Raw genomic sequence first — 23,537 nt, forward strand, 5'->3', positions numbered from 1 at the left:
CCATGGACAGAAAAGCCTGGTGGGCTACAGTTCACGGGGTCGCTAACAGTCGGACACAACTGAAGCAACTTAGCATGCAAGCATGTTAATCATAAACTCAGCACCTATCACTGGGCCTGGCACATTAGAGGTGCTCAGTCAATGTTTGTCAAGTGGATAGTGAGCAAATCCACCAGTTCTTGTCCTGTCACCCTCACCCCAGCCCACTTACACCCTGCCCAGCACCCTCTGTGTTTCAGCCACATGACCATCTTCAGGGACCCGATCAGAAGAGAAGCTGATTCTCAGAGCTTGGGCAGAGAGAGGGAGGCATGCGTTTGTGCACTCGTGCGTGGAATAGGAGTTGGAAGCAAGCCTGTGCTCATTTGAAAAGGATCAGGCATGAGTAAGGAATTGGGGCAGGGAGACCTTTCTAATAACAACTCTGCCTTGTGAAGTAGTGAGTTCCCGGACTCTTGGAGGAGCCAATGAAGGCTGAGCAAACACTGGGGAAGCTATGGGAAGAGTTTGTGCACCAGGATGAGGGCCAGACGAGTGGACAAATGGGGCCACTGCAGCTCTGCAGCGTGAAGAAGCCGGCATGCAGCTTAATAACGCTTCTGCACAGGTGGGCAATTGGGAACCGCTGGGTGCTAGCAGAAGGGCAGACTGGCCAGCAGGAGGACGTACTGCTCCCCTCGTGACTGAACTCCTTCCAGTCCCTGGCTTCCTGTCCCATCACATCTGGGGAAGGCTAGCCAGTGTGGAAGCCCCAAAGGGAGCCCCAAAGGTGCTGCCGTGGCACCACCCTCCCTGGGGGAGGGGGAGTCCTCCCTGCAGGGCAGGAAGGCAGAGGGGGAAGTATGTGCCAGCTGACCTGGGAAAGCTGGTGTCTCTGCCCTACAGGGAGAGACAGGAGCTGTGAGTGCCAGGGTCAGACTATGCAGGGGTCATTACCAGATCAGAGAGTGGTAATGAGTTGAAAGGGCTATGGGCAGTGCCCCATGACCTTGCTTGCAAAGGTCACCCAAACCTGTTTGACTCCCCACTCAGAACAGCCGCAGCTGAGCCAGCCTGGCTGCACAGTGCCTGCCTCCAGGATCTATGGCTCCAGCAATTGGTTGACCAGTAGGACCCTGATCAGACTCTGGGCAGGGCCCCTCTCCACTCCCCCCCAACATACCATCATGCCTGGCTTCCTCCTACCCTGGAGCTACACCCCCTCATGCCCCTCCCAAGCGTCTGTCAGCCTCATGCTGATGTGTGAGGCACCAAGCTAGGCTCACATGGCTTCTCCCGACCAGTCATCTTGGCCATGTGGGCAAGTGGGCACCAACCCCATGTATAGAGGAGGCTAAGGGAAGCTCAAGGACCTTAAACTGACTGCCACTTCCACTGCCCCCCTCCCCAGAGTACTGCCTCACCTTGGTGACATCACGGATCATGCCATCCTGGCTAAAACTCTGAGGACAGGAACTGTATCCAATTTATCCTTGTAGTCCTAATGCTTAATACGTGACTGGCATGGTGTAGACACTCTTAAAAATGTTTGGTGAATGAATTGTTTGCTCAAGGTCAAACAGCTAGGAAGTAGCTAAGCGATAATTCAAACTCAAATCTTCCTCCATCCCAACCCAGTCTCCCACACCCTTCATCCTCCTCCAGGAAGCCTTCCCAGACTTACTCAGTCATGGCAGCTTTCCACTCCACTCCCCAGAATCTTGGGTGTTTGCCTCATCTTCTTTCTCCCTGTTCTCCCTGAAGGCAGGGTCCTGGGATAGCTTCTCAGCCTGGTTCTGATCCCCTAGCTATGCCCCCAGAACTCAAGAAGAGCTCTGTGAATACAGGATGTCCAACCTGAGGATAGGGAGGGCTCAGGAGAGGAAGACATCTTCAAGCCTATGGGCCCAGCCACCTGCCTCATGACCCCTGCTCATCCAGCCACAATTCCTCCTGGTACTGGGCCTGCCGACTCCTCGTGAGAGTTGACCCGGGCCTTGGTATTCGCCCAGGGTGGGTCCAGGTGGGGCAGGTAATCCTCTGCTCATTTTGCTGCAATTCAATATCAGCCTCCAATTTGCACGCTCTGCTGCCGTCCTTCCCTCCTCCCTCTGGCCTCAGCTGGGGGAAGGGAGAACTCAGGGCTCTCTAGGGTGCTTCTGAGGGACCCTTGGGAGTCCTTCCAGCTGACCACAGCCCCGAGCTTACTCTGGTCTGAGCGTCAGTCTTGGGATGGAGGGACCCCAGTCCCCACCAAGGGAGACACCTGATGTCCAGCAGCCCAGAGTAGATTCCGGGTCTACCTCGTAGGAATCCAAAGCCACTCAGGCTCTCCAAGCTTCCGGGTGAACAGTTGTATAAAAGTCCCTGCACATAGTGAGTGTTCAAAAATACTAGCCAAGGTCTCCCTAGGGGCTGAGGGTTGGTGGCTTTGGAGAGTCCTGTTCTCATCCAACCACCCATCTTGGGCGGTAACATGGGCCTGTCCTCCCTGGTTCTAGCTGACGAATATCTGTTTTCTTGGGATTTTAGAGCCCTTGAAGGAGTTCATTGTATTTATTTATTCATGCAACAAATAGTTATTGAGCACCAGTCATGTGCCAAGCACTGTTTTAGGCTTTGAGGTACGTCAGGGAAAAAAACAGATGGAGATCCTTGACCTGGCAGGACTGCCCAGGTAGGCAGTTAGTGAGACAGTGCCTCTCTGCCTATTCACCTCCACTTCAAACAACCTGAAAAGAGATGAAAAGAAGTTGTCAGAATTGGAAAATAACAGTGTTTACTCTCCCATATCACTACCACCCCTGTCTTACCACCATGGCTTGAATTTAAGTCATGTCAAATGAATGTAATAAAAAGTGTGTGTTGTTCCTTAAAAAGTTAAACACAGATTTACCATATGACCCAAAGTTCCACTCTCGGTTATGGACCCAAAGGAGCTGAAGTCAGATGTTCAAACACAAACTTGTACACACATGTTCATAGCAGTATGATCCACAATAGCCAAAAGGTGGGACCAACCCAAATGGTCATCAAGAAATGAATGGATAGACAAAATGCAGTATATCCATACAATAGAATATGATTCAGCCATAGCAAGGAGTGAAGTGCTCACACATGCTGCAACATGGATGAACCCCGTACATTGTACACTGAATGAAGGAAGACAGGCCCAAAAGGCCACAGATTACATCAGTCCATCTGTAAGAAATGTCGAGAGTAGGCAAATCCAGAGAGACAGAAAGTAGATGAGTGGTCCCAGGTTGTAGGGTTGGGGGAAAGAAGAATGGGGAGTGGCTGCTTAATGGGTGCAGGGTTTCCTTTTGGGGTGATGAAATGTTCTGGAACAAGAGTGGTGGTGGTTACACAACATCGTGAATTTACTAAACGCTGTTCAGTTGTACATTTGAGACAGTCGAATGGTGCATTTTGTGTTACGTTGTTTTGTGATTAAACAAACCGAAATGTATTCTGTGCAGGGCTTCCTGTCCCCTGCATTGCCTCTGCATTCCCCCAGGGCCTTTGCACATGCTGGTCCTTCTTCCTGGGCTGCTCCCTTTCCTCTTCTTCTAGTTAACACAGCTGTATCCTTCAGATCTCAGCTTCACCATCACCTCCTTAGAGAGGACCAAACCCTGCTGTTACATACTTGAGAGCTGTGTGCCACCCTGATGAAGCACTTGTCTTGGTCATAATCGTGCCATTTATCTGATGAATGTCTCCCTCACTAAACTGCTAGCTCCTGGAGAGAGGGGAGAACCTGTGTGTTTTGGGGCCTGGCTGTATCCCTAGGGCCTAGTTCAGTGCCTGGTACACTGTAGATGCTCAATAAATATTGACTGAGTGCACAAATGAATAAATACCCCTAAGTGGATTCTAGTAGAGTCACTATCCCCACCAACCCCATCTCAGATGGTTTCCCCAACACTGCCGCTGCCGAGCCTTCATAGCCACCATGACACCTCATCCTAATTGCCACTTGACAGGGTGGCAGGATGAGAAGGAGGAGTCGAACTCCCAGGCAGCCCAGGAGCTGAGACAGAGTCGGTCGACAAGGGTGGGATGAGAGAGGTCGGGCGCCAAGTGGGACAAATGCCTGAGTTGGAAGCGTAAATGTGAGTCAAGTCAACACTGCACAGGATGGGCTTTCCAAAAAATGCATATTGAACAAATTCCTGAATGAATAATGTGCCAAACCCTTGCAAGGTAGGAGCCTGGCACATCATCACAGAATGATGAATTCTGGAGTATTAAAAAGAAGCCCCAAGGGGACTTGGTGGGTGCTGGAATGATGGCGTGAGGGAGGGAGGTATGCAGAGTGACTTGGGGTGTGTACTTGTGCCCTGCTGCCCTTTCCCAAGATGGGGAGAACCAATGAGAAGCAGGTGGGGAGAAATGAGATGGGATGTGATGTTTTGATGTTGAGGTGCTTCTGGGATGGTTAAGGGAAGGTTCTGGAAGAAGGACAGAGGCAGAGGCAGTAGGAGGACTGAAGGGGAGGTGAGGCAGGAGGGGAGGACAAAGGGGGTCTCCATGATTATGGGAAAAGTTGGGGGAAGATGAACAACTGGAGAGGGGGACAAGGAAGGGGATGACAGGGACCTCCATGCCCAAAGAGGAGGGAAGAGCTGGGCCCGGAACCCCAGGCTGGTCCGAGTCAGGAGAGGGGAGTAAGGGGCAGTCTGTGTGATGTTGCTGCGTGAAGCTGGGATGGCAAGAAATCAAGGGGACTCCCATCTTGGGGCCTTTGCTTTCTTTGTGAAAGAGGGGGAAGGTCTGAATCAGGAGCCTGGAGGAGGTGGAGCAGGTTTGAAAGAGCTGCAGTGGAAAGAAGACAGAGGGCTGCTGGGGGCAGTGGACAGGGCCTCTCTGAGGCAAGAGGCCCTGGTCTCCATGGCGGCCCACTGTTTCCAGTAGGTGTGGCAGCCCAGGGCGGCAGCCAGCTCCACCAGCCCAGCGGGTGCCCAGTGGGTGCAACGGGCAGCTAGGGTAAGGCCCTGGGCCAGGCAGTCAAGAAGGAGCCATCAGAAGCACAGAGGGCCATAGGCAGCGAGTGGTCCATTCACTTCAAGCTTTGAGAAGTGCGAGTGTTTTAGGAAAGACAGGCTCCAGGGTGTGGCTGTGGTAGGGACTAATGGAAATGGGGAAGGCCTTTGGAACTGAACAGCTTCACGACCAGAACAGATATGGACATCCTCACAGGAGAGAGAAGCTGGGCTTCCAGAGGTGGAAGGGTTAATGACAACACTGAGAAAATAAGAAGGCTTGTCAGAGGATTCTGGGAAGGCTGGAGACCACATGGACCCATAGCTTGAATGGCAAGGCTGGACACAAGGTTTCCAGAACAATGCCCTCTAAGCCCCATGCTGCACAGGGGGCAGGGGCGGGGCAACACATGCCTCTCAGTAGGGGTCAGCTGCTTGGGGTGGGGGGGCAGCATTTCTGTGGACTCTAGCCCCTCATCTCTGGCCCCATAGACACTCTTCACTCAGGCCTTCAGCGTCTCTTGCGGAAATCCCCAGAGCAGATAAGAGATCTCCCCTCTGCCCCAGGGTGCTCTCTCTCTCCAGACCCATCAATTCCCCAGGAGAACTGCAGGATCAACCCCAAGCCCCTGGTGGCTCTGGCCTGCTCTCTCACGCCACAGCCACACTTGGGAGCACTTGCACTTCCTTGAACACCTCTTGCCTCTAGGCTGTGCGCAGGTGGCTTCTTCCTCCTGGGAGACCTTCTCCACCCTCCTGGCTGGCTTCTGGCCCCGGCCTACTCTTCCTCCAAGATGCCTTTCCTGATGACCCAAGACTGCCCCTCCTGGGCGTTCCTAGAGTACTCCAGACTTTCCTTATCACAGAGCTGTCACAACATGGTGTTGTCTCTGCTCTGGCCTGCCTTGCTTACCGTGGATGGTACAAGAGCTGGGTCTTGGGTCCCCAACACCTGGCCCAGCGCCTGGCCCAGTATGGAAGCTCACTAAACACATGTGGAATGAATAGGCTAGTTGGTTCCTTTCTTTTTTCTTTTATATTGGGGTATAGTTGATTCACAATGTCATCTTAGTTTCAGGTCTACAGCAAAATGGTTCAGTTATACATTTACTTGTATATATCCTTTTTCAGATTCTTTTCCCATTTAAATTGTATCATAATATTGGGTAGAGTTCCTTGTGCTATACAGTAGGTCCTTGTTGGTTATCCATTTTAAATATAGTAACATGTACATAGTATAAGTCACTCAGTCATGTCCAACTCTGCGATCCCATGGATTGTGTCTGGTCATAGCAAACACTCTCTTCCAGAAACACAAGAGAAGACCCTATACATGGAAAATCACTAGATAGTCAGTACCGAAATCAAATTGATTACATTCTTTGCAGCCAAAGATGAAGAAGCTCTATACAGTCAGCAAAAACAAGACCAGGAGCTGACTGTGGCTCAGATCATGAACTCCTTATTGCCAAATTCAGACTTAAATTGAAGGAAGTGGGGAAAACCACTAGACCATTCAGATATGACCTAAATCAAATCCCTTACAATTATACAGTGGAAGTGACAAATAGATTCAAAGGATTAGATCTGAGTGCCTAAAGAACTATGGATGGAGGTTCGTGACATTGTACAGGAGGCAGTGATCAAGACCATCCCCAAGAAAAAGAAATGCAAAAAGGCAAAATGGTTGTCTGAGGAGGCCATGCAAATATCTGAGAAAAGAAGAGAAGCGAAAGGCAAAGGAGAAAAGGAAAGATATACCCATCTAAATGCAGAGTTCCAAAGAATAGCAAGAAGAGATAAGAAAGCCTTCCTCAGTGATCACTGCAAAGAAATAGAGGAAAACAATAGAATGGGAAAGACTAGAGACCTCTTCAAGAAAATTAGAGATACCAAGGGAACATGTCATGCAAAGATGGGCTCAATAAAGGACAGAAATGGTATGGACCTAACAGAAGCAAAAGATATTAAGAAGAGGTGGAAGAATACACAGAAGAACTGTACAAAAAAGATCTTCATGACCCAGATAATCATGATGGTGTGATCACTGACCTAGAGCCAGACATCCTGGAATGTGAAGTCAAGTGGGCCTTAGAAAGCATCACCACGAACAAAGCCAGTAGAGGTGATGGAATTCCAGTTGAGCTATTTCAAATCCTGAAAGATGATGCTGTGAAAGTGCTGCACTCAATATGCCAGCACATTTGGAAAACTCAGCAGTGGCCACAGGACTGGAAAAGGTCAGTTTTCATTCCAATCCAAAAGAAAGGCAATGCCAAAGAATGCTCAAACTACAGCACAATTGCACTCATCTCACACGCTAGCAAAGTAATGCTCAAAATTCTCGAGGCCAGGCTTCAACAGTATGTGAACCATGAACTTCCAGATGTTCAAGCTGGATTTAGAAAAGGCAGAGGAACCAGTGATCAAATTGCCAACATTCGCTGGATCATGGAAAAAGCAAGAGAGTTCCAGAAAAACATCTATTTCTGCTTTATTGACTATGCCAAAGCCTTTGACTGTGTGGATCACAACAAACTATGGAAAATTCTGAAAGAGATGGGAATACCAGACCACCTGATCTGCCTTCTGAGAAATCTGTATGCAGGTCAAGAAGCAACAGTTAGAACTGGACATGGAATAACAGACTGGTTCCAAATCGGGAAAGGAGTGCGTCAAGGCTGTATATTGTCACCCTGGTTATTTAACTTATATGCAGAGTACATCATGAGAAATGCTGGACTGGATGAAGCACAAGCTGGAATCAAGATTGCCAAGAGAAATATCAATAACCTCGGATATACAAATGACACCACCCTTATGGCAGAAAGTGAAGAAGAACTAAAGAGCCTCTTGATGAAAGTGAAAGAGGAGAGTGAAAATGTTGGCTTATCATGGCATCTGGTCCCATCCCTTCATGGCAAATAGATGGGGAAACAGTGGAAACAGTGTCAGACTTTATTTTTGGGAGTTCCAAAATCACTGCAGATGGTGACTGCAGCCATGAAATTAAAAGATACTTGCTCCTTGGAAGAAAAACTATGACCAACCTAGAGAATATATTAAAAAGCAGAGACATCTCTTTATCAACAAAGGTCCATCTAGTCAAGGCTATGGTTTTTCCAGTGGTCATGCATGGATGTGAGAGTTGGACTATAAAGAAAGCTGAGCGCCAAAGAATTGATGCTTTTGAATTGTGGTGTTGGAGAAGACTCTTGAGAGTCCCTTGGACTGCAAGGAGATCCAACCAATCCATCCTAAAGGAAATCAGTCCTGAATATACATTGGAAGGACTGATGCTGAAGCTGAAACTCCAATACTTTGGCCACCTGATGCAAAGAACTGACTCATTGGAAAAGACCCTGATGCTGGGAAAGATTGAAGGCAGGAGGAGAAAGGGACAACAGAGGATGAGATGGTTGGATGGCATCACCAACTCAATGGACATGAGTTTGAGTAAACTCCGGGAGTTGATTATGGGCAGAGAGGCCTGGCGTGCTGCGGTCCCTGGGGTCGCAAAGATTCAGACACGACTGAGCAACTGAAGTGAACTGAACTGAACTGGACTGTGTGTGCCAGGCTCCTCTGTCCATGGGGTTCTCTAGGCAAGAACACTGGAGTGGGTAGCCATTCTCTTCTCCAGGGGAGCTTCCCGACCCAGGGATCAAACCAGGGTCTCTTGTGTTGCAGGCAGATTCTTTACCATCTGAGCCACCAAGTGAACCCAGCATGTATATGTCAATCCCCAAATCCTTCCTACCTCTTCCCACCTCTGGTATTCGTAAGTTTGTTTTCTGTGAGTCAGTTTCTGCTTTATAAATAGGTTCGTTTGCATCTTTTTTTTTTTAATTCCAAGTAAGCGATATTGGGCTTCCCAGGTGGCACTAGTGATAAAGAATCTGCCTGCCAATGCAGGAGATAAAAGAGTCATGTGTTAGCCAGGACATGGAAGCAACCTAGATGTCCATCAGCAGATGAATGGATAAGAAAGTTGGGGTACATATACACAATGGAGTATTACTCAGCCATTAAAAAGAATACATTTGAATCAGTTCTAATGAGGTGGATGAAACTGGAGCCTATTATACAGAGTGAAGTAAGCCAGAAAGAAAAACACCAATACAGTATACTAATGCATATATATGGAATTTAGAAAGATGGTAACAATAACCCTGTATACGAGACAGCAAAAGAGACACTGATGTATAGAACATTTTGGACTCTGTGGGAGAGGGAGAGGGTGGGATGATTTGGGAGAATGGCACTGAAACATGTATAATATCATATATGAAATGAGTCGCCAGTCCAGGTTTGATGCACGGTACTGGATGCTTGGGGCTGGTGCACTGGGACGACCCAGAGGAATGGTACAGGGAGGGAGGAGGGAGGGGGGTTCAGGATGGGGAAGACGTGTATACCTGTGGCAGATTCATGTTGATATATAGTAAAACCCATACAAAATTGTAAAGTTAAAAAAAAAAGTCCTAATTCTTAAAATACTTGTACGGTTTAAAAGACAATAAATAACTAATAAGAAAATTAAAAAAAAAAAGAGTCATGTGTTCGATCCGTGTGTTGGGAATATCCCCTGGAGGAGGGCATGGAAATACACTCTAGTACTCTTGCCTGGAGAATCCCCATGGACAGACGAGCCTGGTGGGCTACAGTCCATGGGGTCGCACAGAGTCAGACATGACTGAAGCGACTTAGCACACATGCATGCATAAACTTTATCACATATTTGTCTTTGACTTACTTCACTCAGTATGACAATCTCTAGGTCCATCCATGTTGCTGCAAATGGCATTATTTCATTCTTTTCAACGGCTGAGTAATATTCCATTGTGCGTATGCACCACACCTTCTTTATCTGTTTGTCTGTTGATGGACATTTAGATTGTTTCCTTGTTTTGCCTATTGTAAATAGTGCTGCTATAAACACAGGAGTGTATGTATCTTTTTGAATTAGGTTTTCCTCCAGGTAAATTCCCAGGAGTGGAATTTCTGGATCGTTTGGTAGTACTCCAAAAAAACTTTTTAAAAAATGAGGGAAAAAAAAGTGTGGAAGCTCAATAAACTCGTGTTGAATGAATGGGCTATCGGTTGGATTGAGCTGGGCTAGAATGCTGCTAGTCTTATCATTCCAGAGGAACAGTGTGTCATGTTATTTTTTCAGTGACCTTTCTGGGTAGTTTTTCTGGAGGAGAAGGACAAATTCAGGAATGGATCAGAATGATCTGAAAACCTTTTCACAATACCATTGCCAACCTTCCTGGAAGTCATATTGTCCGGATTATGTAGGGGTGAGAATAGGGAGAGGGCAGCACATTCACTCTGAGAAAGCTCCCGGGTGTTGTTGACCTGCCACATCTCCCAGCCCCGCAGAGACCACTGTTGAAGGCTGAGTTCCAGGCCATATTTTGGGTGATAACCATCCATGGGATTCAAACCAAGGTGCACTAGACTCTAAAACCACTGCCCTTGATCTCCACACCATGCTGTGCTAACCATGACCCCACCTTCACGATCTGAGACACCACCAACCACCCTCTCAGGCGTTCAGCGCCATCACCCTCCCCCACAGTCCCTCACCCCACAGCCATACCTCGGCCAGACCCTCCGCACGGCTTGTTCCCAAGGAACCAACTCCTGCTAAAGCCCAGCCCCCTCTCTCAGCAGCCGTCTGGCTGTGCTACCAGGACCATACCTTTTCATCCGCTACCCTAGGGCAGGCTGTGCCTGGGGTGCATCTTCTTGGGATTCATCTTTGCCCTAGAGATTAGTGTCCTTGATCATTTTGATCATAGCCACATTCTGGCTGGCCTCAGGGCCTTTTCTGGGGATTCCCAACTCCAAGATCCATGGAGCATGTATGTAAGTTTCTGACAGAAGGTCCATTACTTTCATCAGATTCTCATGGGATGTTTCCAGTTTTTGAGTATGTGCCTGCTCACCCCTTGGGGAACTGTTCGTCTGTCAAAATGCAATTCAGACATAACTGACTCTGGATACTCTCCCACTCCCATCAGAGCATTTCCCAAGCTCCGTATCTTTCCTGGGCTGAGTTTTCCATCGTCTGCCTTCTCCACAACAGTGTCAGCTCCCTGATGGCCAGGGTCACAATTGTTCACCCTTATTTCCCAGAGCTGCACCAGTCCAAAGCACATGCTCAAATGGTTTCCTGTAATCAGACGATCTATCAGGCTGTTTCAGAAATTACTCCTCTTTCAAGAAGCCTACCCAGATGGACTGGCAGACGAGCACTTCTTTATCCCAGGGTGACATCTTAGGCCTTACTACTCAATTCCCTCTATACTTCAAGGTACAAAGGCTTAGCACCTTGTCTTAAAGACAGTAAAATGGGACATGTGATGAATTAAAGGATTGTTCTACATAGGCCATCTAGTTATCTGCCCCAGGCATGTCCAAATATCCAACCAAGGCTTCTGAATGTCTTCATATCAGGTTCCAAGCTCTCAGCACATCACCTCCACCCCCTACCTAGTTGCCTTCCTCTCCTTTCCCCAACTCATCACTCTGGAGAATTTCTAGTTCCTTCATCCCTCTAGAGGTGACCCCTTGGGGACTCCGCACACTCTCATATTACCCAGAATACAAGATGGTGTGGAGACCATCTGTGCATGGAGACTGTCCAATCTGCCATGCAACGCCCCTCCCCAGCATACCTCATTCCATGTTACTCTGCCCTTTCCTCCATCACATCCGTGCATGAGTCCCCTTCGCCAAGGATCTCTCTGACCAAATTCTTTCCTCGCCCCTCTGCTCACAGCTGTAGATTGATTCTTATTTGTTCCAGGTGTGGTTCTGCCCCCCAACCACAAGCACAATTCCTTTCCTCCGGTGGACTTCATCCCATCCTTGGTCATGGACAGAAATGGGGAGAGAGCTGGAAAATAGAGAGCTCTTGGGGATGCATTGAGGGTAGGGAAGCCCCAGAGCCTGAGCTCTGAGTGGCCAGGTCTGGAGGAGGTGGCTGACACTGAAGGAGGCCACAATTCATGTTCCTAAGACAACACTGGGGTTCTCTCCCCCCGGGTCAGGGGCTGCCAGGAGTTGCAGAGGGCAGTTTCAGTTTTCACAGTACTCCAGGAATACAAGTTCCATCAACAGTTTCCAAATAGATGCCCTCTCCCAGAGCAACATGAGATAGCCGTGGGCCTGGGAGGACTTGTCCAGCACAGGGCTGGGCAGGGGTCTGCTGGAGTAAAGGGCACAGGGGTGGGGGGCAGAGTCAAGGTTGGGGGCTGAGGGCAGGCTGAGAAGGAGGCCTCCGCAGGGGACTGGTCCACCCTCCACAGCTCTGCAGTCATTCCAGGGGGAAGCTGGCCTATGCCCAGACCCTGGGCTTATCAGAGCTAGAAGGGAAGTTAGGGACCGCCTATCTCGTCAGTGGTTACTGGACCCAGGGTCACATGAAGGCTGGGATGTGGGTTTCTCAAGTAATTTGCTCTAATTCAATGGGTGCGTCAGGTTCTGAATATTTCCCTGACCTGAGACTGCGATCAAGTAACTCAGCCATAAAGAGCTTCTGCTTATTTCTGGAATTCTACCAAGCCTGGCTGGCACACTTGCTATCGGCGGTAGATCTGAGTCTGCTCCATAGATCTTCTGCTAACAAGAAATGGGGAAACAAATTAATCATTACTTACATGTGGTCTACTCGGTCAGCCACATTTGCCAAAGCATGTTCTGCATGGCAGTGGTGGGTGTGGGGATAGATAACAGAAGGTGAGGTTGGTGGGTAAAGGGAGGAAACTGCCTTTCAACCCTGCAGAGGATCCAACTGAGGTTCAGAAAGGAAAAGGCTTGGCAAGGTTGCACAGCAAGCTGTGAATGGATATCAAATCTGAACACATGTCCGCAAGTCCTTGACCAGGCCACCTACCCTTCTCACCTTTGGATGGACTGCAGAGACCCCCGCACATGAGATTTACTCTCTCTTCCTCAGGAGGACCAGTCTTTCAAACAAACTTCTTGCTTTCTCTTTTCAGATCTTTTTTTTTCCCCTCAAAATTTTATTCTTTTGTAATATCTTTAATACCTTTTTAGAATATCTTTAATATTTTCATTCATTTATTTGTTTTTTCAGTTGTGCTGGGTCTTCGCTGCTGCGTGGGCTACTCTTTGTTGTGGGGTACCGGCTTCTCATGTTGTGAGCACAGGCTCTAGGCATGCAGGCTCAGTATTTACTGTCACATGGGCTTAGTTGCCCCTCGACATGTGGATCTTCCTGGACCAGAGGTTGAACCCATATCCCCTGCACTGACAGGCAGACTCTTATCCACTGCACCACCAAGGAAGCCCCATCTCTTCAGATCTTTGACCAATCTGTTTGTTCAAGTGGAAGTGCCAAGAGAGCCCACACTCTATGATTCCATCTATACAAAGTACGAAATCAGACAAAACTGATCTCTGTTGTCACCAGCCAGGACCTTAGTTATCCTTGAGGGAGGTGGTGACTGGGAGGAGAACAGGAGTTCTGGGTGCTGGTCACATTCTGTCTTTTGATCTAGATTCTGGTTACATGGGTGCATTCAGTCAGTGAAAATGCATCAGGCTGTACACTTATGCCTTGCATCTTAATACATGCTGGTAATATATCAATTATGAAATTTAAAAGGTATGAGATCAGAAGTATTTGTCATTGACTGATGAAAGAAAGCACACTGGGGCTGTTTCTAAGCACTTTTAAATATTGTGCTTAGAAACAAAGCTACACGCCCTCAGCAGTCAACAGCACTGGGGAGACTCTCCCTGCTCCCACGGCTCAACCAGGTGGCTCAAGGCCCCAGCAGGGGCAGGTGGAAAAGTTTCTGCATCTTGTGACAATCAAGCTTCATCAGGACCAAGAACCTCTAGCCCAGTTCCTGCTGGGGCTTCAGGGATTAGTGCGCGAGTCCTCAGTAAGGACCCAGAGGAGAACATCTAGCTTGGTGACACAGAGGGAGAAGGAAGGGAAGGAAGGCCAGGGATGGCAGACGTTCAATGCCCTCTGGAGGAAAGGCCAACTGGAACCCAGAGCTTGGTGGGACTCTGGGCTGTGGGTTGACTCAGGTGGACACACTGACATCTTTCAGACAGTCTCTGATGGGCCCAGTTCTTGGGAGAAGGATGCATCTGAGCGTGTGTGTGTGTGTTGGTGCAACGTGTGCCTGTGAACACACCTTTGCTACAGCTGTTCCATCTGCCTGGAACACCTTTCCCACCCTTCCTGAAATCCTTTAGTCCATGTCTCTACCGGACAGAATCCTAGGCAGTATTCCAGGCTCAGTTCAAAGGTCTAAGGTGGCTTGATGCCTCCCAGGCAGAATGACTCCTGCCCGGCTGTTCCGGGCCTACTGTGTGACCCAGCCCTGGCCCCCTGACTCAGAGGAGTCACATGTGTGCCATCTTCATGCCTTGACTGAGGGCAGGGGCTCAACCCCAGATCTCCGCTGGACTGTCTAAGGTTCAAATGAGCGTTTGTAGCTGTGGGAACATATATTAGAATTGATTAGGGCTAATCCCTCTAAACAAAGAAAATCATTAACAGATTAATTAAGAGAGCTGTTTGGAGCGCTAATTCAAAGGCTAATGATCTTTTAGTTTAAGCAAGGCCTGATGCTTTGATAAGGCCTGTCATTGTACTACAGTATTGATTGAGATTGGGCCTGGCTGTGAAATGCCTAAGTGTGCAATTCACACATAATTCCTCCACTAATTCAGGCACATTTTTCTCCTGTTGATAAGCCTTATAATGACTATAATGAATTAAGGAAACCTCAGGTGAAACAACACATGACTATACTTGTCAATAGAGGTGTAACTATGAATTTAATGAATGCATTTCCTAAGCCATTCTTTGGTAAGGATGTTTGCCCAGGTTCTGATCACAATATGAACTATATGAGTGACTCAATAGCATTCATTCATTTATGTGCTTATTCATTCGTTCATTTGGCATGTACTCAGCCCTGCCACAGTCGTAAGCTCCATGCTGGGGGCTGTGAGGAATACTTTCAGACACAAGCCCTGCCTTTGATGAGCTCTTCTTCCAGTGAGTTAGTGAGATTAGAGAGATCTCATGAGGTCCCAGAAACCTCATGAGAGAACAAGGTGCTGTAAGACAAGCACTGAGGAACTGTTCAGAGGTAGGCAGGTCTTGAATGGAGAGTCTGGGAAAAGCTCCCTGAATGAAGTGGCTATGGGGTTGGAATGAATTGAATATGTAAGATTTTGCTACGTGCTGGGCACTGTCACTCAGTCGTGTCCGACTCTTTGCGAACCTGTGGACTGTAGCCCACCAGGTTCCTCTATCCATGGAATTTCCAGGCAAGAATACTGAAGTGGATTGCTATGCCCTCTTCCAGGGGATCTTCCCAACCCAAGGATCGAACTTGTGTCCCCTGCGACTCCTGCATTGCAGGCAGATTCTTTATCACTGAGCCACAGGGAAAGCCCCAAGACGACTGAATATCTACATGCAAAAGGATGAATTTGGAACCCTATACTAAGATTAAGTAAACATGATCGAAGACCTAAAAGTAAGAGGTAAACTATAAAGCCATCAGAGTAAAACATAGAGATAAGCCTCTTTGACCTTGGATTAGATGATGGTTTCTTAGATGTGACATATAAAGCACAAGCAACCAAAAAATAATAATAAATTAGATGTCATCAAAATTAAAAACTTTTATGCTTCGGAAGACATTATCAAGAAACCAAAAAAACAATTGATATGATGGGAGACAATATTTGCAAATCATGTATCTGATAAACATCTAGTATCCAGCGTATATAAAGAGTACTTGGAACTCAACAATAAAAAGACAATCCAATTTAAAAATGGGAAAAGAATTTGAATAGATGTTTTCCTAAAAATATGGAGAAAGAGAGAGAGAGAAGAGGTACTTCTCTATAAACATACAGAGAATTGGCAAAAGCATTTGAAAAGGTGCTCAACATTAGGAAAATGCAAATTAAACAACAATAGGATGCTACTTCACACCCACTGGGATGACTATAATGAAAAACACAGACAACAACAAGTGTTGAGGGTGATGTGAAGAAACTGAAATCCTCATATGTAGCCAGTGGGAAGGTAAATTGTTGCAGTTGCTGTAGAAAGCAGTGTGGTGGTTCTCAAAAAAATTAAATATGGAATTACCATATGATCCAACAATCTCACTCTATATCCAAAAGAATTTAAAACAATGACTCAAACAGGAATTATGCACCAGCATTCATAGCAGCCTTATTCACAATAGCCAATAGCTGGAAACAATCAGAGTGTCCATCGACAGAGAATTGATAAACACAGTGTGGTCTATCCATACAGTGAAATATTATTCAGACTTAAAAAGAAAGGAAATTCGGACACATGCTACAACACGGATGAAACTCGAAGTCAGGATACTAAGTGAAATAAGGCAATTGCAAAAGGACACCCGTTGTATGATTCTATATGTGGAATCAGTATATGAAATATCCTTTTATATATTTCAGTGTATGAAATATCCTGACTAGGCAAATCCACAGAGATAGTAAGTAGATTATGGTTACCAGGGGCTAGGGAGCAGGAGAATGAGGAGTGACTGCTAATGGGTATGTAATTTCTTTTGGGGCTGATGAAATTGTTCAGGAATTAGATGGTGATGATGGTGGCAGGGCTTTCCTAGTGGCTTAGATGGTAAAGAATCTGCTTGCACTGTAGGAGACCTGAGTTTGATCCCTGGGTTGGGAAGATCCCCTGGAGGAGGGCATGGGAATCCACTCCAGTATTCTTGCCTGGAGAATTCAATAGACAGAGGAGCCTGGCAGGCTACAATCCATAGCGTCGCTCAGAGTCAGGCACGACTGAGGTGACTTAACACGCAGCTCGATGGTGGTACAGCCTTGTAAATATACTAAAACCCACTGGATTGTACACTTTTTTGAAGGATGAATTTTGTGTTATATGAATTGCATGTCGATTTAAAAAGTAGTTTATGCTTATCATAGTAAGTGTAGAAAAAAGTATTTTTAAAAAAGAAGAAAAAGCATTCCCCAGACTCTTTTATCTGGAGGCTGTCTCATAGGCTGGGGGACCCATCAGCAAAAAAGATGGGAAAGGGTAGGGTGAGTGTAGCCAGTGTCCAGGGTGACTGGCACAGACCTGCAAAGTGCCTGAATGCCAGGTTCGACCAGATGTAGGACAAGGAGGAGCCATGAAGAGTTCTGGGGAGACCAGACTGGCAATTAGGAGACTGGGTACGAAGCTGCTGCTGCTGCTGCTGCTAAGTCACTTCAGTAGTGTCTGACTCTGTGTGACCCCATAGACGGCAGCCCACCAGGCTCCCCCTTCCCTGGGATTCTCCAGGCAAGAACACTGGAGTGGGTTGCCATTTCCTTCTCCAGCAGTTTCCATTAATGGTCACCATCCTACCAAATACTGAAGATGCATTCATTTCATTTACAGTAAACTTGCACGTGTCCACAAGGCGTCTGCACAGTAAGTAGCGAATGAGGATCGCAGTATTACTGACAACGGAAAGGAAATGGAAGCCACACACATGTCCAGCAGTAGTGTCTGTGCATTTGTGGGAGAGAATGTTACGTGGAAGATGTTCAAGATACTTTAAGTGAAAGAAAAAAAAACTTTCATGATAAGAACTTGATTTTGTTTTTAAAAAAGTTATTCATAACCCTCCTCTTTACATATGAGTGGAGATAAGCTAAAATGTTAATGGTAGTTATCTGCTTGGTGGCTTTCTTAGTCTTGTGTTTTCTGTTTAAAACATATTTTTCTATGATAAACATGTATTACTTATTTAAAAGAATAAGAATAAACATTAATTGTCATTAAATGGTAGAGAGAAAAATTCTATTTTGCCAATTTTCTGATTATTCATGGGAGAATTCAGGGAATGCAGGGGCAGCAGAAGGTAACATCAATGGGTTAACTAATGATTCGAAAGCGATTTACCTTTTACTTTCAACAAGAGGGCAGAGCGAGGGGCAGGGGTGGGAGACAAAGGCATCGAATGTGATTCTCAGTGTTCACCAGTTGAAGGAGCTAGGCGGTTCCACATTGCCAGTGGACAGAAGGTCTAACCCTTCAGCCATTAGAAAGAACAACAGTTCATGTTTTCATTCCTTCGTTCATTCATTCACTTTTTGGGTGAGCACCTGCAGTCCAGAGGGCAGTTCTAGAATTCACCTGAGACACAATCCTTGGCCTCTCAAAGCTAGGAGCTGATTTATTCAATATAATAAGTCTATCCGCTCATATTGAAATGCCTGCCTGGTAGAGTTAAACATTTATTTACATATTTATTTTGGCCGCACTGGGTCTTGATTGTGCCCTGTGGGCTTTCTCCAGTTGAGGTGCACAGGCTTAGTTGCCCCAAGACATGTGTGATATTAGTTCTCCGACCAAAGATCAAACTCACGTTCCCTGCATTGGAAGGTAGATTCTCAACCGCTGGACCACCAGGGAAGTCCCCAGAGTGAATAAACATGTATAGAAAGCTTTCTATGTGTCAGGTGCTAAGTGCTCCACGTAGATAATCCCACTGACACCTCTCCCCCACAAGATATTTACTAGTGTTGTTACTCCCTTTTATAGATCATGAAAGTGAGCCCTCAGCAGTTAACAAGCTGCCCGTTGGAAGTGGTGGACCTTCTACTTCAGGAGAAAAGTCATCCCAGCTCACAGAGTTAACCTGCCTTACTCGAAAGCGCACATAACAGCAGTGTTGGTCAGCACAGCCGTGAGGCGAATGGTCACCTTGAGGGTGCTGAGTGAGCGTCTGCTCTGGGCCAGGCACTGCGCTGGGGACGCCACGGGGACTCAGGCAGGACTTGCCCTCAAAGAATGTCCAGAACTGAAGCAGAAGCACGGACAAATCTGGTCCCTACGCTACAGAAGAGGAAACTAAACCTCTGAGACGGTGAGAGGCATTTCTGAGTTTCTCACACAAGGCACGCATTGATAGAAGCAGGTCCACTCTCTCGCTTCTCTTCGCATTCCAGTCTGTGACTCTGCATAGATTCGTGAATTAGTGCAGTATTCATACAAGTTGAACAAAGCGGTGGAGGAATCTTTTTTAAGACTAATTCTTAAAACTCTTATTTGTATGTTCATAGGTCAGGCATACTGTGGAGGGAGCATGATACCATCTCTTTACATTGTTCTACCCTGAAGCAATTCTCAAAATGTGGCCCAAAGACAAGAATTCTCTGGTGGGCTGGTGGTTAGGACTCCGAGCTTTCACTGCCGAGGGTCTGGGTTCAATGCCTGCTCAGGGAATTAAGATCCCACAAAACTTAGACGTCGTTTGCCCCTCTCATGTTAATTCTCTTGTGAGTGTACAGTGTTTCTCAGAGGCTGCTTGGTGTGGATGTCATCACCGTTCTGACAGCTAAGAGAACATGTGCTAGTGTGTGGTGTTTTAAAAGTTATCAGTTTAATTTCCAACATGACAACCGTCAATAGCTTCCCTTTACGTACACAAGAGCTCTTGGAACCCTCAATAACTTTTAAGAGTGTAAAGGAGTTCTGACATAAAAATGCTTAAGAACTGGTATTTTACAGATTGAGATAGTGCTTTAAGAAGTTTTCAAGATATAAGGGATAGCAGTTTATATCATGAAATGAAAACATTTGTTATTTTTTTGTGACAGTGGTAATGTATCATATGCCATCCCATTATTTTGCTTGCACATGATACATAAAATTTGTGCTTTCATTCTGAATCCAAGTAATGCTTTGAGAATAATTTCCAGCCTTATGACGTTTCTCCAGATTGAAGTTAATAAAAAGCTAACAACTACAGCGACTCAAGGAATACTGTCTAATTTGGCGTGACTGTCAAATTGATAGTATTCTATGTTTCAGATGTACAACACAATGAAACACAATTTTTAAAGTTTATACTACGTTTATAGTTATGAAAGTCTCTATTATAACCATGTAATTGGTGATTTTCCTGTGACAAATGCAAGATAAGCAAATTTTACTGAATGAATGTGTACTCATTTATGAATAATGTATAATTAGGTATACATTTATTACTCAACCAAGCATTGCCAGCCCATCACTAGTACACTCAGACAAGCGCAATAAAAAATTTAGCCTTTTGATATTTTGTCAAGTTTTAGCCAAGTAATAACCATAGCTTTACACATTTACAAACTATAGCAACTATGGAAGTATATCCTCAAGGTAGGTAAACAATGTATTTTATTTGCGGCTTATGAGTGCATGCTCAGTCATGTCCGACTCTTTATGACCCCAAGAACTGCAGCCCCCCAAGCTCCTCTGTCCATGGAAATTTCCAGGCAAGAATACTGGAGTGGGGTGCATTTCCTTTTCCAGGGAATCTTCTCAAGCCAAGGACTGAACCCACATCTCCCGTGTGTCCTGCATTGGCAGGCGGACTCTTTACCACTGAGCCAGATTTGGCAATTAGCTTAACCCATAACTTTTCAATATTTAGACAAGTGGTATGAGAACCTTGCCCGGGTCCTGTACAAGTTAAGGACGGGCCTGGTGTTGTGACTGCGTCATCATTTCTCACAGAAGAGGGCGAGAATTTCTAGAATGTTCAGATCCCATGTCAGCCACTTTCCACTCAACGTGGCAGTTTAGTTACCAGAGAAATGTGGAAGATGTGGAATCCACACCTTAGCTTGAATCATGGTGCTCGCTGCCTTTTCCATGGCCCTGAATTGCCTGAGTCTTGTGAAAAGTCACCATCCTTCACAGGGAGTGTCTTGGAGCTTGCAGTGCAAACAGACATTTTACATACACAGAGACCAGGACAGGGAGACCCCAGGGAGACCTCCTCCTGTCCCCTAGCACCCTCACGTGGGCTGCAAGGATGAGCCTGAAGTCCTGGATGACAGTGAAGGGCAGAGCATCTCCTTGGGCAAGATGGTCCTCACGGGAGACTGGGTCTCAAAGCTCCAGGCCTGAGGTTCCCTGTGGCTCGGCAAGTGTGGCTACCCCAGCTCAGCTCACCTGGACACAGTTTCTCAACACGGCTTGTCCATCAGTCCAGGAAATCTGGGTCAGAAGGCCTTGCCCAGACCTCAGTTCTTTTTCTATGCATCTCCACAGAGGTTGCTCAGGAAAAGAGCCGGGTGGGGAGCTGGGGGTGAGGCGGGGGTGGCAGCCAATGGGAAGCCAGCTCAGTGTCTGCAGCTTGGCCAAGGAAGCCCCATCCGCTTCACCTCACCTGTGTGCTCCAGCTTGACCTCTCTGTCTGTTTCATTCTTTTGCCTCCCCGTATGGAAGGAAGGGTCTTCCCAGGTGGCGCTAGTGGTAAAGAACACACCTGCTAATGCAGGAGGCATAGCAGACACATATTTGATCCCTGGGTCGGGAAGATTCCCTGGAGGAGGGCATGGCAACCCACTTCGGTATTCTTGCCTGGACAATCCCGTGGACAGAGGAGCCTGGTGGGCTACAGTCCGTGGGGATCGCAAAGAGTCGGACATGACTGAAGCGACTTAGCATGTGTGGAAGGAAGGATGGGAAAGAGGAGAAAGAGTGACCTTGTCAATCTCTGATGTCCCCTCTGTCCACCCAGGGGTATGAGGACACAGTCAGTTGAGGGTTACCAGGGCAGGGAGCGCCATGACCTTGGGTCTTCTTCTTCCTTCTCCTCCTCATCACTGATTACCACTGATGAGCAGCCACATTAGCTGCTGCCCTGGGTTCAAAAGGTGATGCCATTTCCCTACCCTCCAGGCATCTCCGGGCCAGGAGACTGGAAGGACAGATGTGTCAGTCTCTACCCAGGGCAAAAATAAAAAAGATCTGGGAGCTAATTGGACCAGATAGAAGGGCTGGGCTGGGAGGGTGACGATAAAGGCAGAGTGGAGGTGGTGAGGCAGACTGCTTGCCCTGCACACCAGCCCTTAAAGAGTCCTGAGTGATAGAGACCCAAGGACGTGGCAGGGCGAGGCTGGAGGCTGAGGCCATGCCCTGTTGCTAATTCAGCTCTCATGAACACTTGCTACCTGGCAGACCTCATTCCATGCGAAAGTGGTTCTTTTCCTCACAACACCTACTATGTTTTCAACCAAAGTGCATTTATTGAGTACCTACTGTATACCTGATTCAGAGCTGGCCACTAGGGTCTAAAAGATAAATGCAGTTCTAAGGAGCTTACAATAGAGCATCACAGTCACAGCACAGAGATAAATATTAATGAACATAGTGATTGAGGACTCAAGTTTTCTTATTTATAAAATGAGGGGGCTTGACTGTCTATTTATTACTTGCATTCTACCTGCTTCCATAAGATTTTGAGATAGCTTCCAATTAAACACACTTTATAGTAATTTTGTTAAACCAGAATTAGAAAATTAAAAAGCAAGTGGAAGGAGAGAAACCAGTTGAAGGGGAGAGGGGAAAAAGAGAGCTAAAATGAAGTCAAACTGAGTTAAGAAGTCAGACGTCAATTATCCTAGTTATGTTGTTGCTGTAACTATGGCTCTGAGCTTCCCGGTAGCCAGGCAAAAAGAGAAAGAGAAATGGTCATGTACGTACCATTGTCTGGTAAAATAAAACATAAAAGGTCTTTAAGCAATATAATTTTTTTCCTGGTAGTAAATACTAAAGATAAGTTACTATGCAGGTCCTTCCTTCTGGTAACGTAGATTAGGAGAGTAGACAGTGCCTTTAGTGGTAGCTTTTCCCGGACACAAATAATGCTGTTATTTTTCATGTGGTCATTTCTTTGCCAAGCATTAACAGATGCCAAAAGTGTAACACTTAAATGCAACTGGGCTGAAGGCATTTCTGCATGGGCAGCTAAGCTAATGCGGTTCAGATGTATAGTTTTCTGGTGACATGAACTGATAGTACGATAGAATATGTAGAGGAACAGTTATAGAGTAGTTTGTATCCCTACTTGATAACAGCTTGAATATTGACCAGTTTTCATTTTTGTTGTGCCGAGGAGTGAAAAAGTGATGTCTAAATTCTAGTTTTATTTTGTATTTCTTCAATTATGAGTGATATCAAGCATGCTTCCACATGTTTACTGGCTTCATTTATATTAAGTAAATATAGCCATATGTTTCTTGATATTTCCTTTTCTGTAAACTCCCTGTCTATAGTCTTTGACTATTCTAAAAATTTATTTATTTTGGCTGTGCTGTGTCTTCCTTGCTGCTTGGGCTCGTCTCTAGCTGTGGTGAGCAGGGCCTGCTCTCTGGTTGCGTGCGCCTGCTTCTTATCAAGGTGGCTTTTCTTGTGGAGCACAGGCTCTAGGGCATGCGGGCTTCAGCAGTTGCTGCATGTGGGCTCAGTAGTTGTGGCCCCTGGGCTCTAGAGCACAGGCTCAATAGCTGTGGTGCACGGGCTAAGCTGCTCTGTGGTATGTGGGATCGGTCTTCCCCAATCTGGGATCAAACCCGTATCTCCTGCATTGGCAGGCAGATTCTTCACCACTAAGCCACTAGGGAAACCCTCTTTGACTATTTTAAAAAACTGTTTCCATGTCCTCATCTATAAATCAGATAATTATAGTACTTATCTGATAGGGCTACCTACTGTGAGATTTAAATAAAATAATCTAT

At 46.5% G+C, this 23,537-nt stretch overlaps 1 long non-coding RNA gene across 1 annotated transcript; it reads left to right on the forward strand.

The window, feature by feature from the left end:
• Positions 1-292: 292 nt before the first annotated feature.
• Positions 293-22,539, forward strand: LOC104972401 (uncharacterized). The gene is made up of 2 exons (XR_806627.4): positions 293-607; positions 18,571-22,539. It is a non-coding gene; the product is annotated as an uncharacterized lncRNA (long non-coding RNA).
• Positions 22,540-23,537: the final 998 nt, after the last annotated feature.

Source organism: Bos taurus, chromosome 5 (assembly GCF_002263795.3).
Source record: "Bos taurus isolate L1 Dominette 01449 registration number 42190680 breed Hereford chromosome 5, ARS-UCD2.0, whole genome shotgun sequence".
Lineage (NCBI taxonomy): Eukaryota > Metazoa > Chordata > Mammalia > Artiodactyla > Bovidae > Bos > Bos taurus.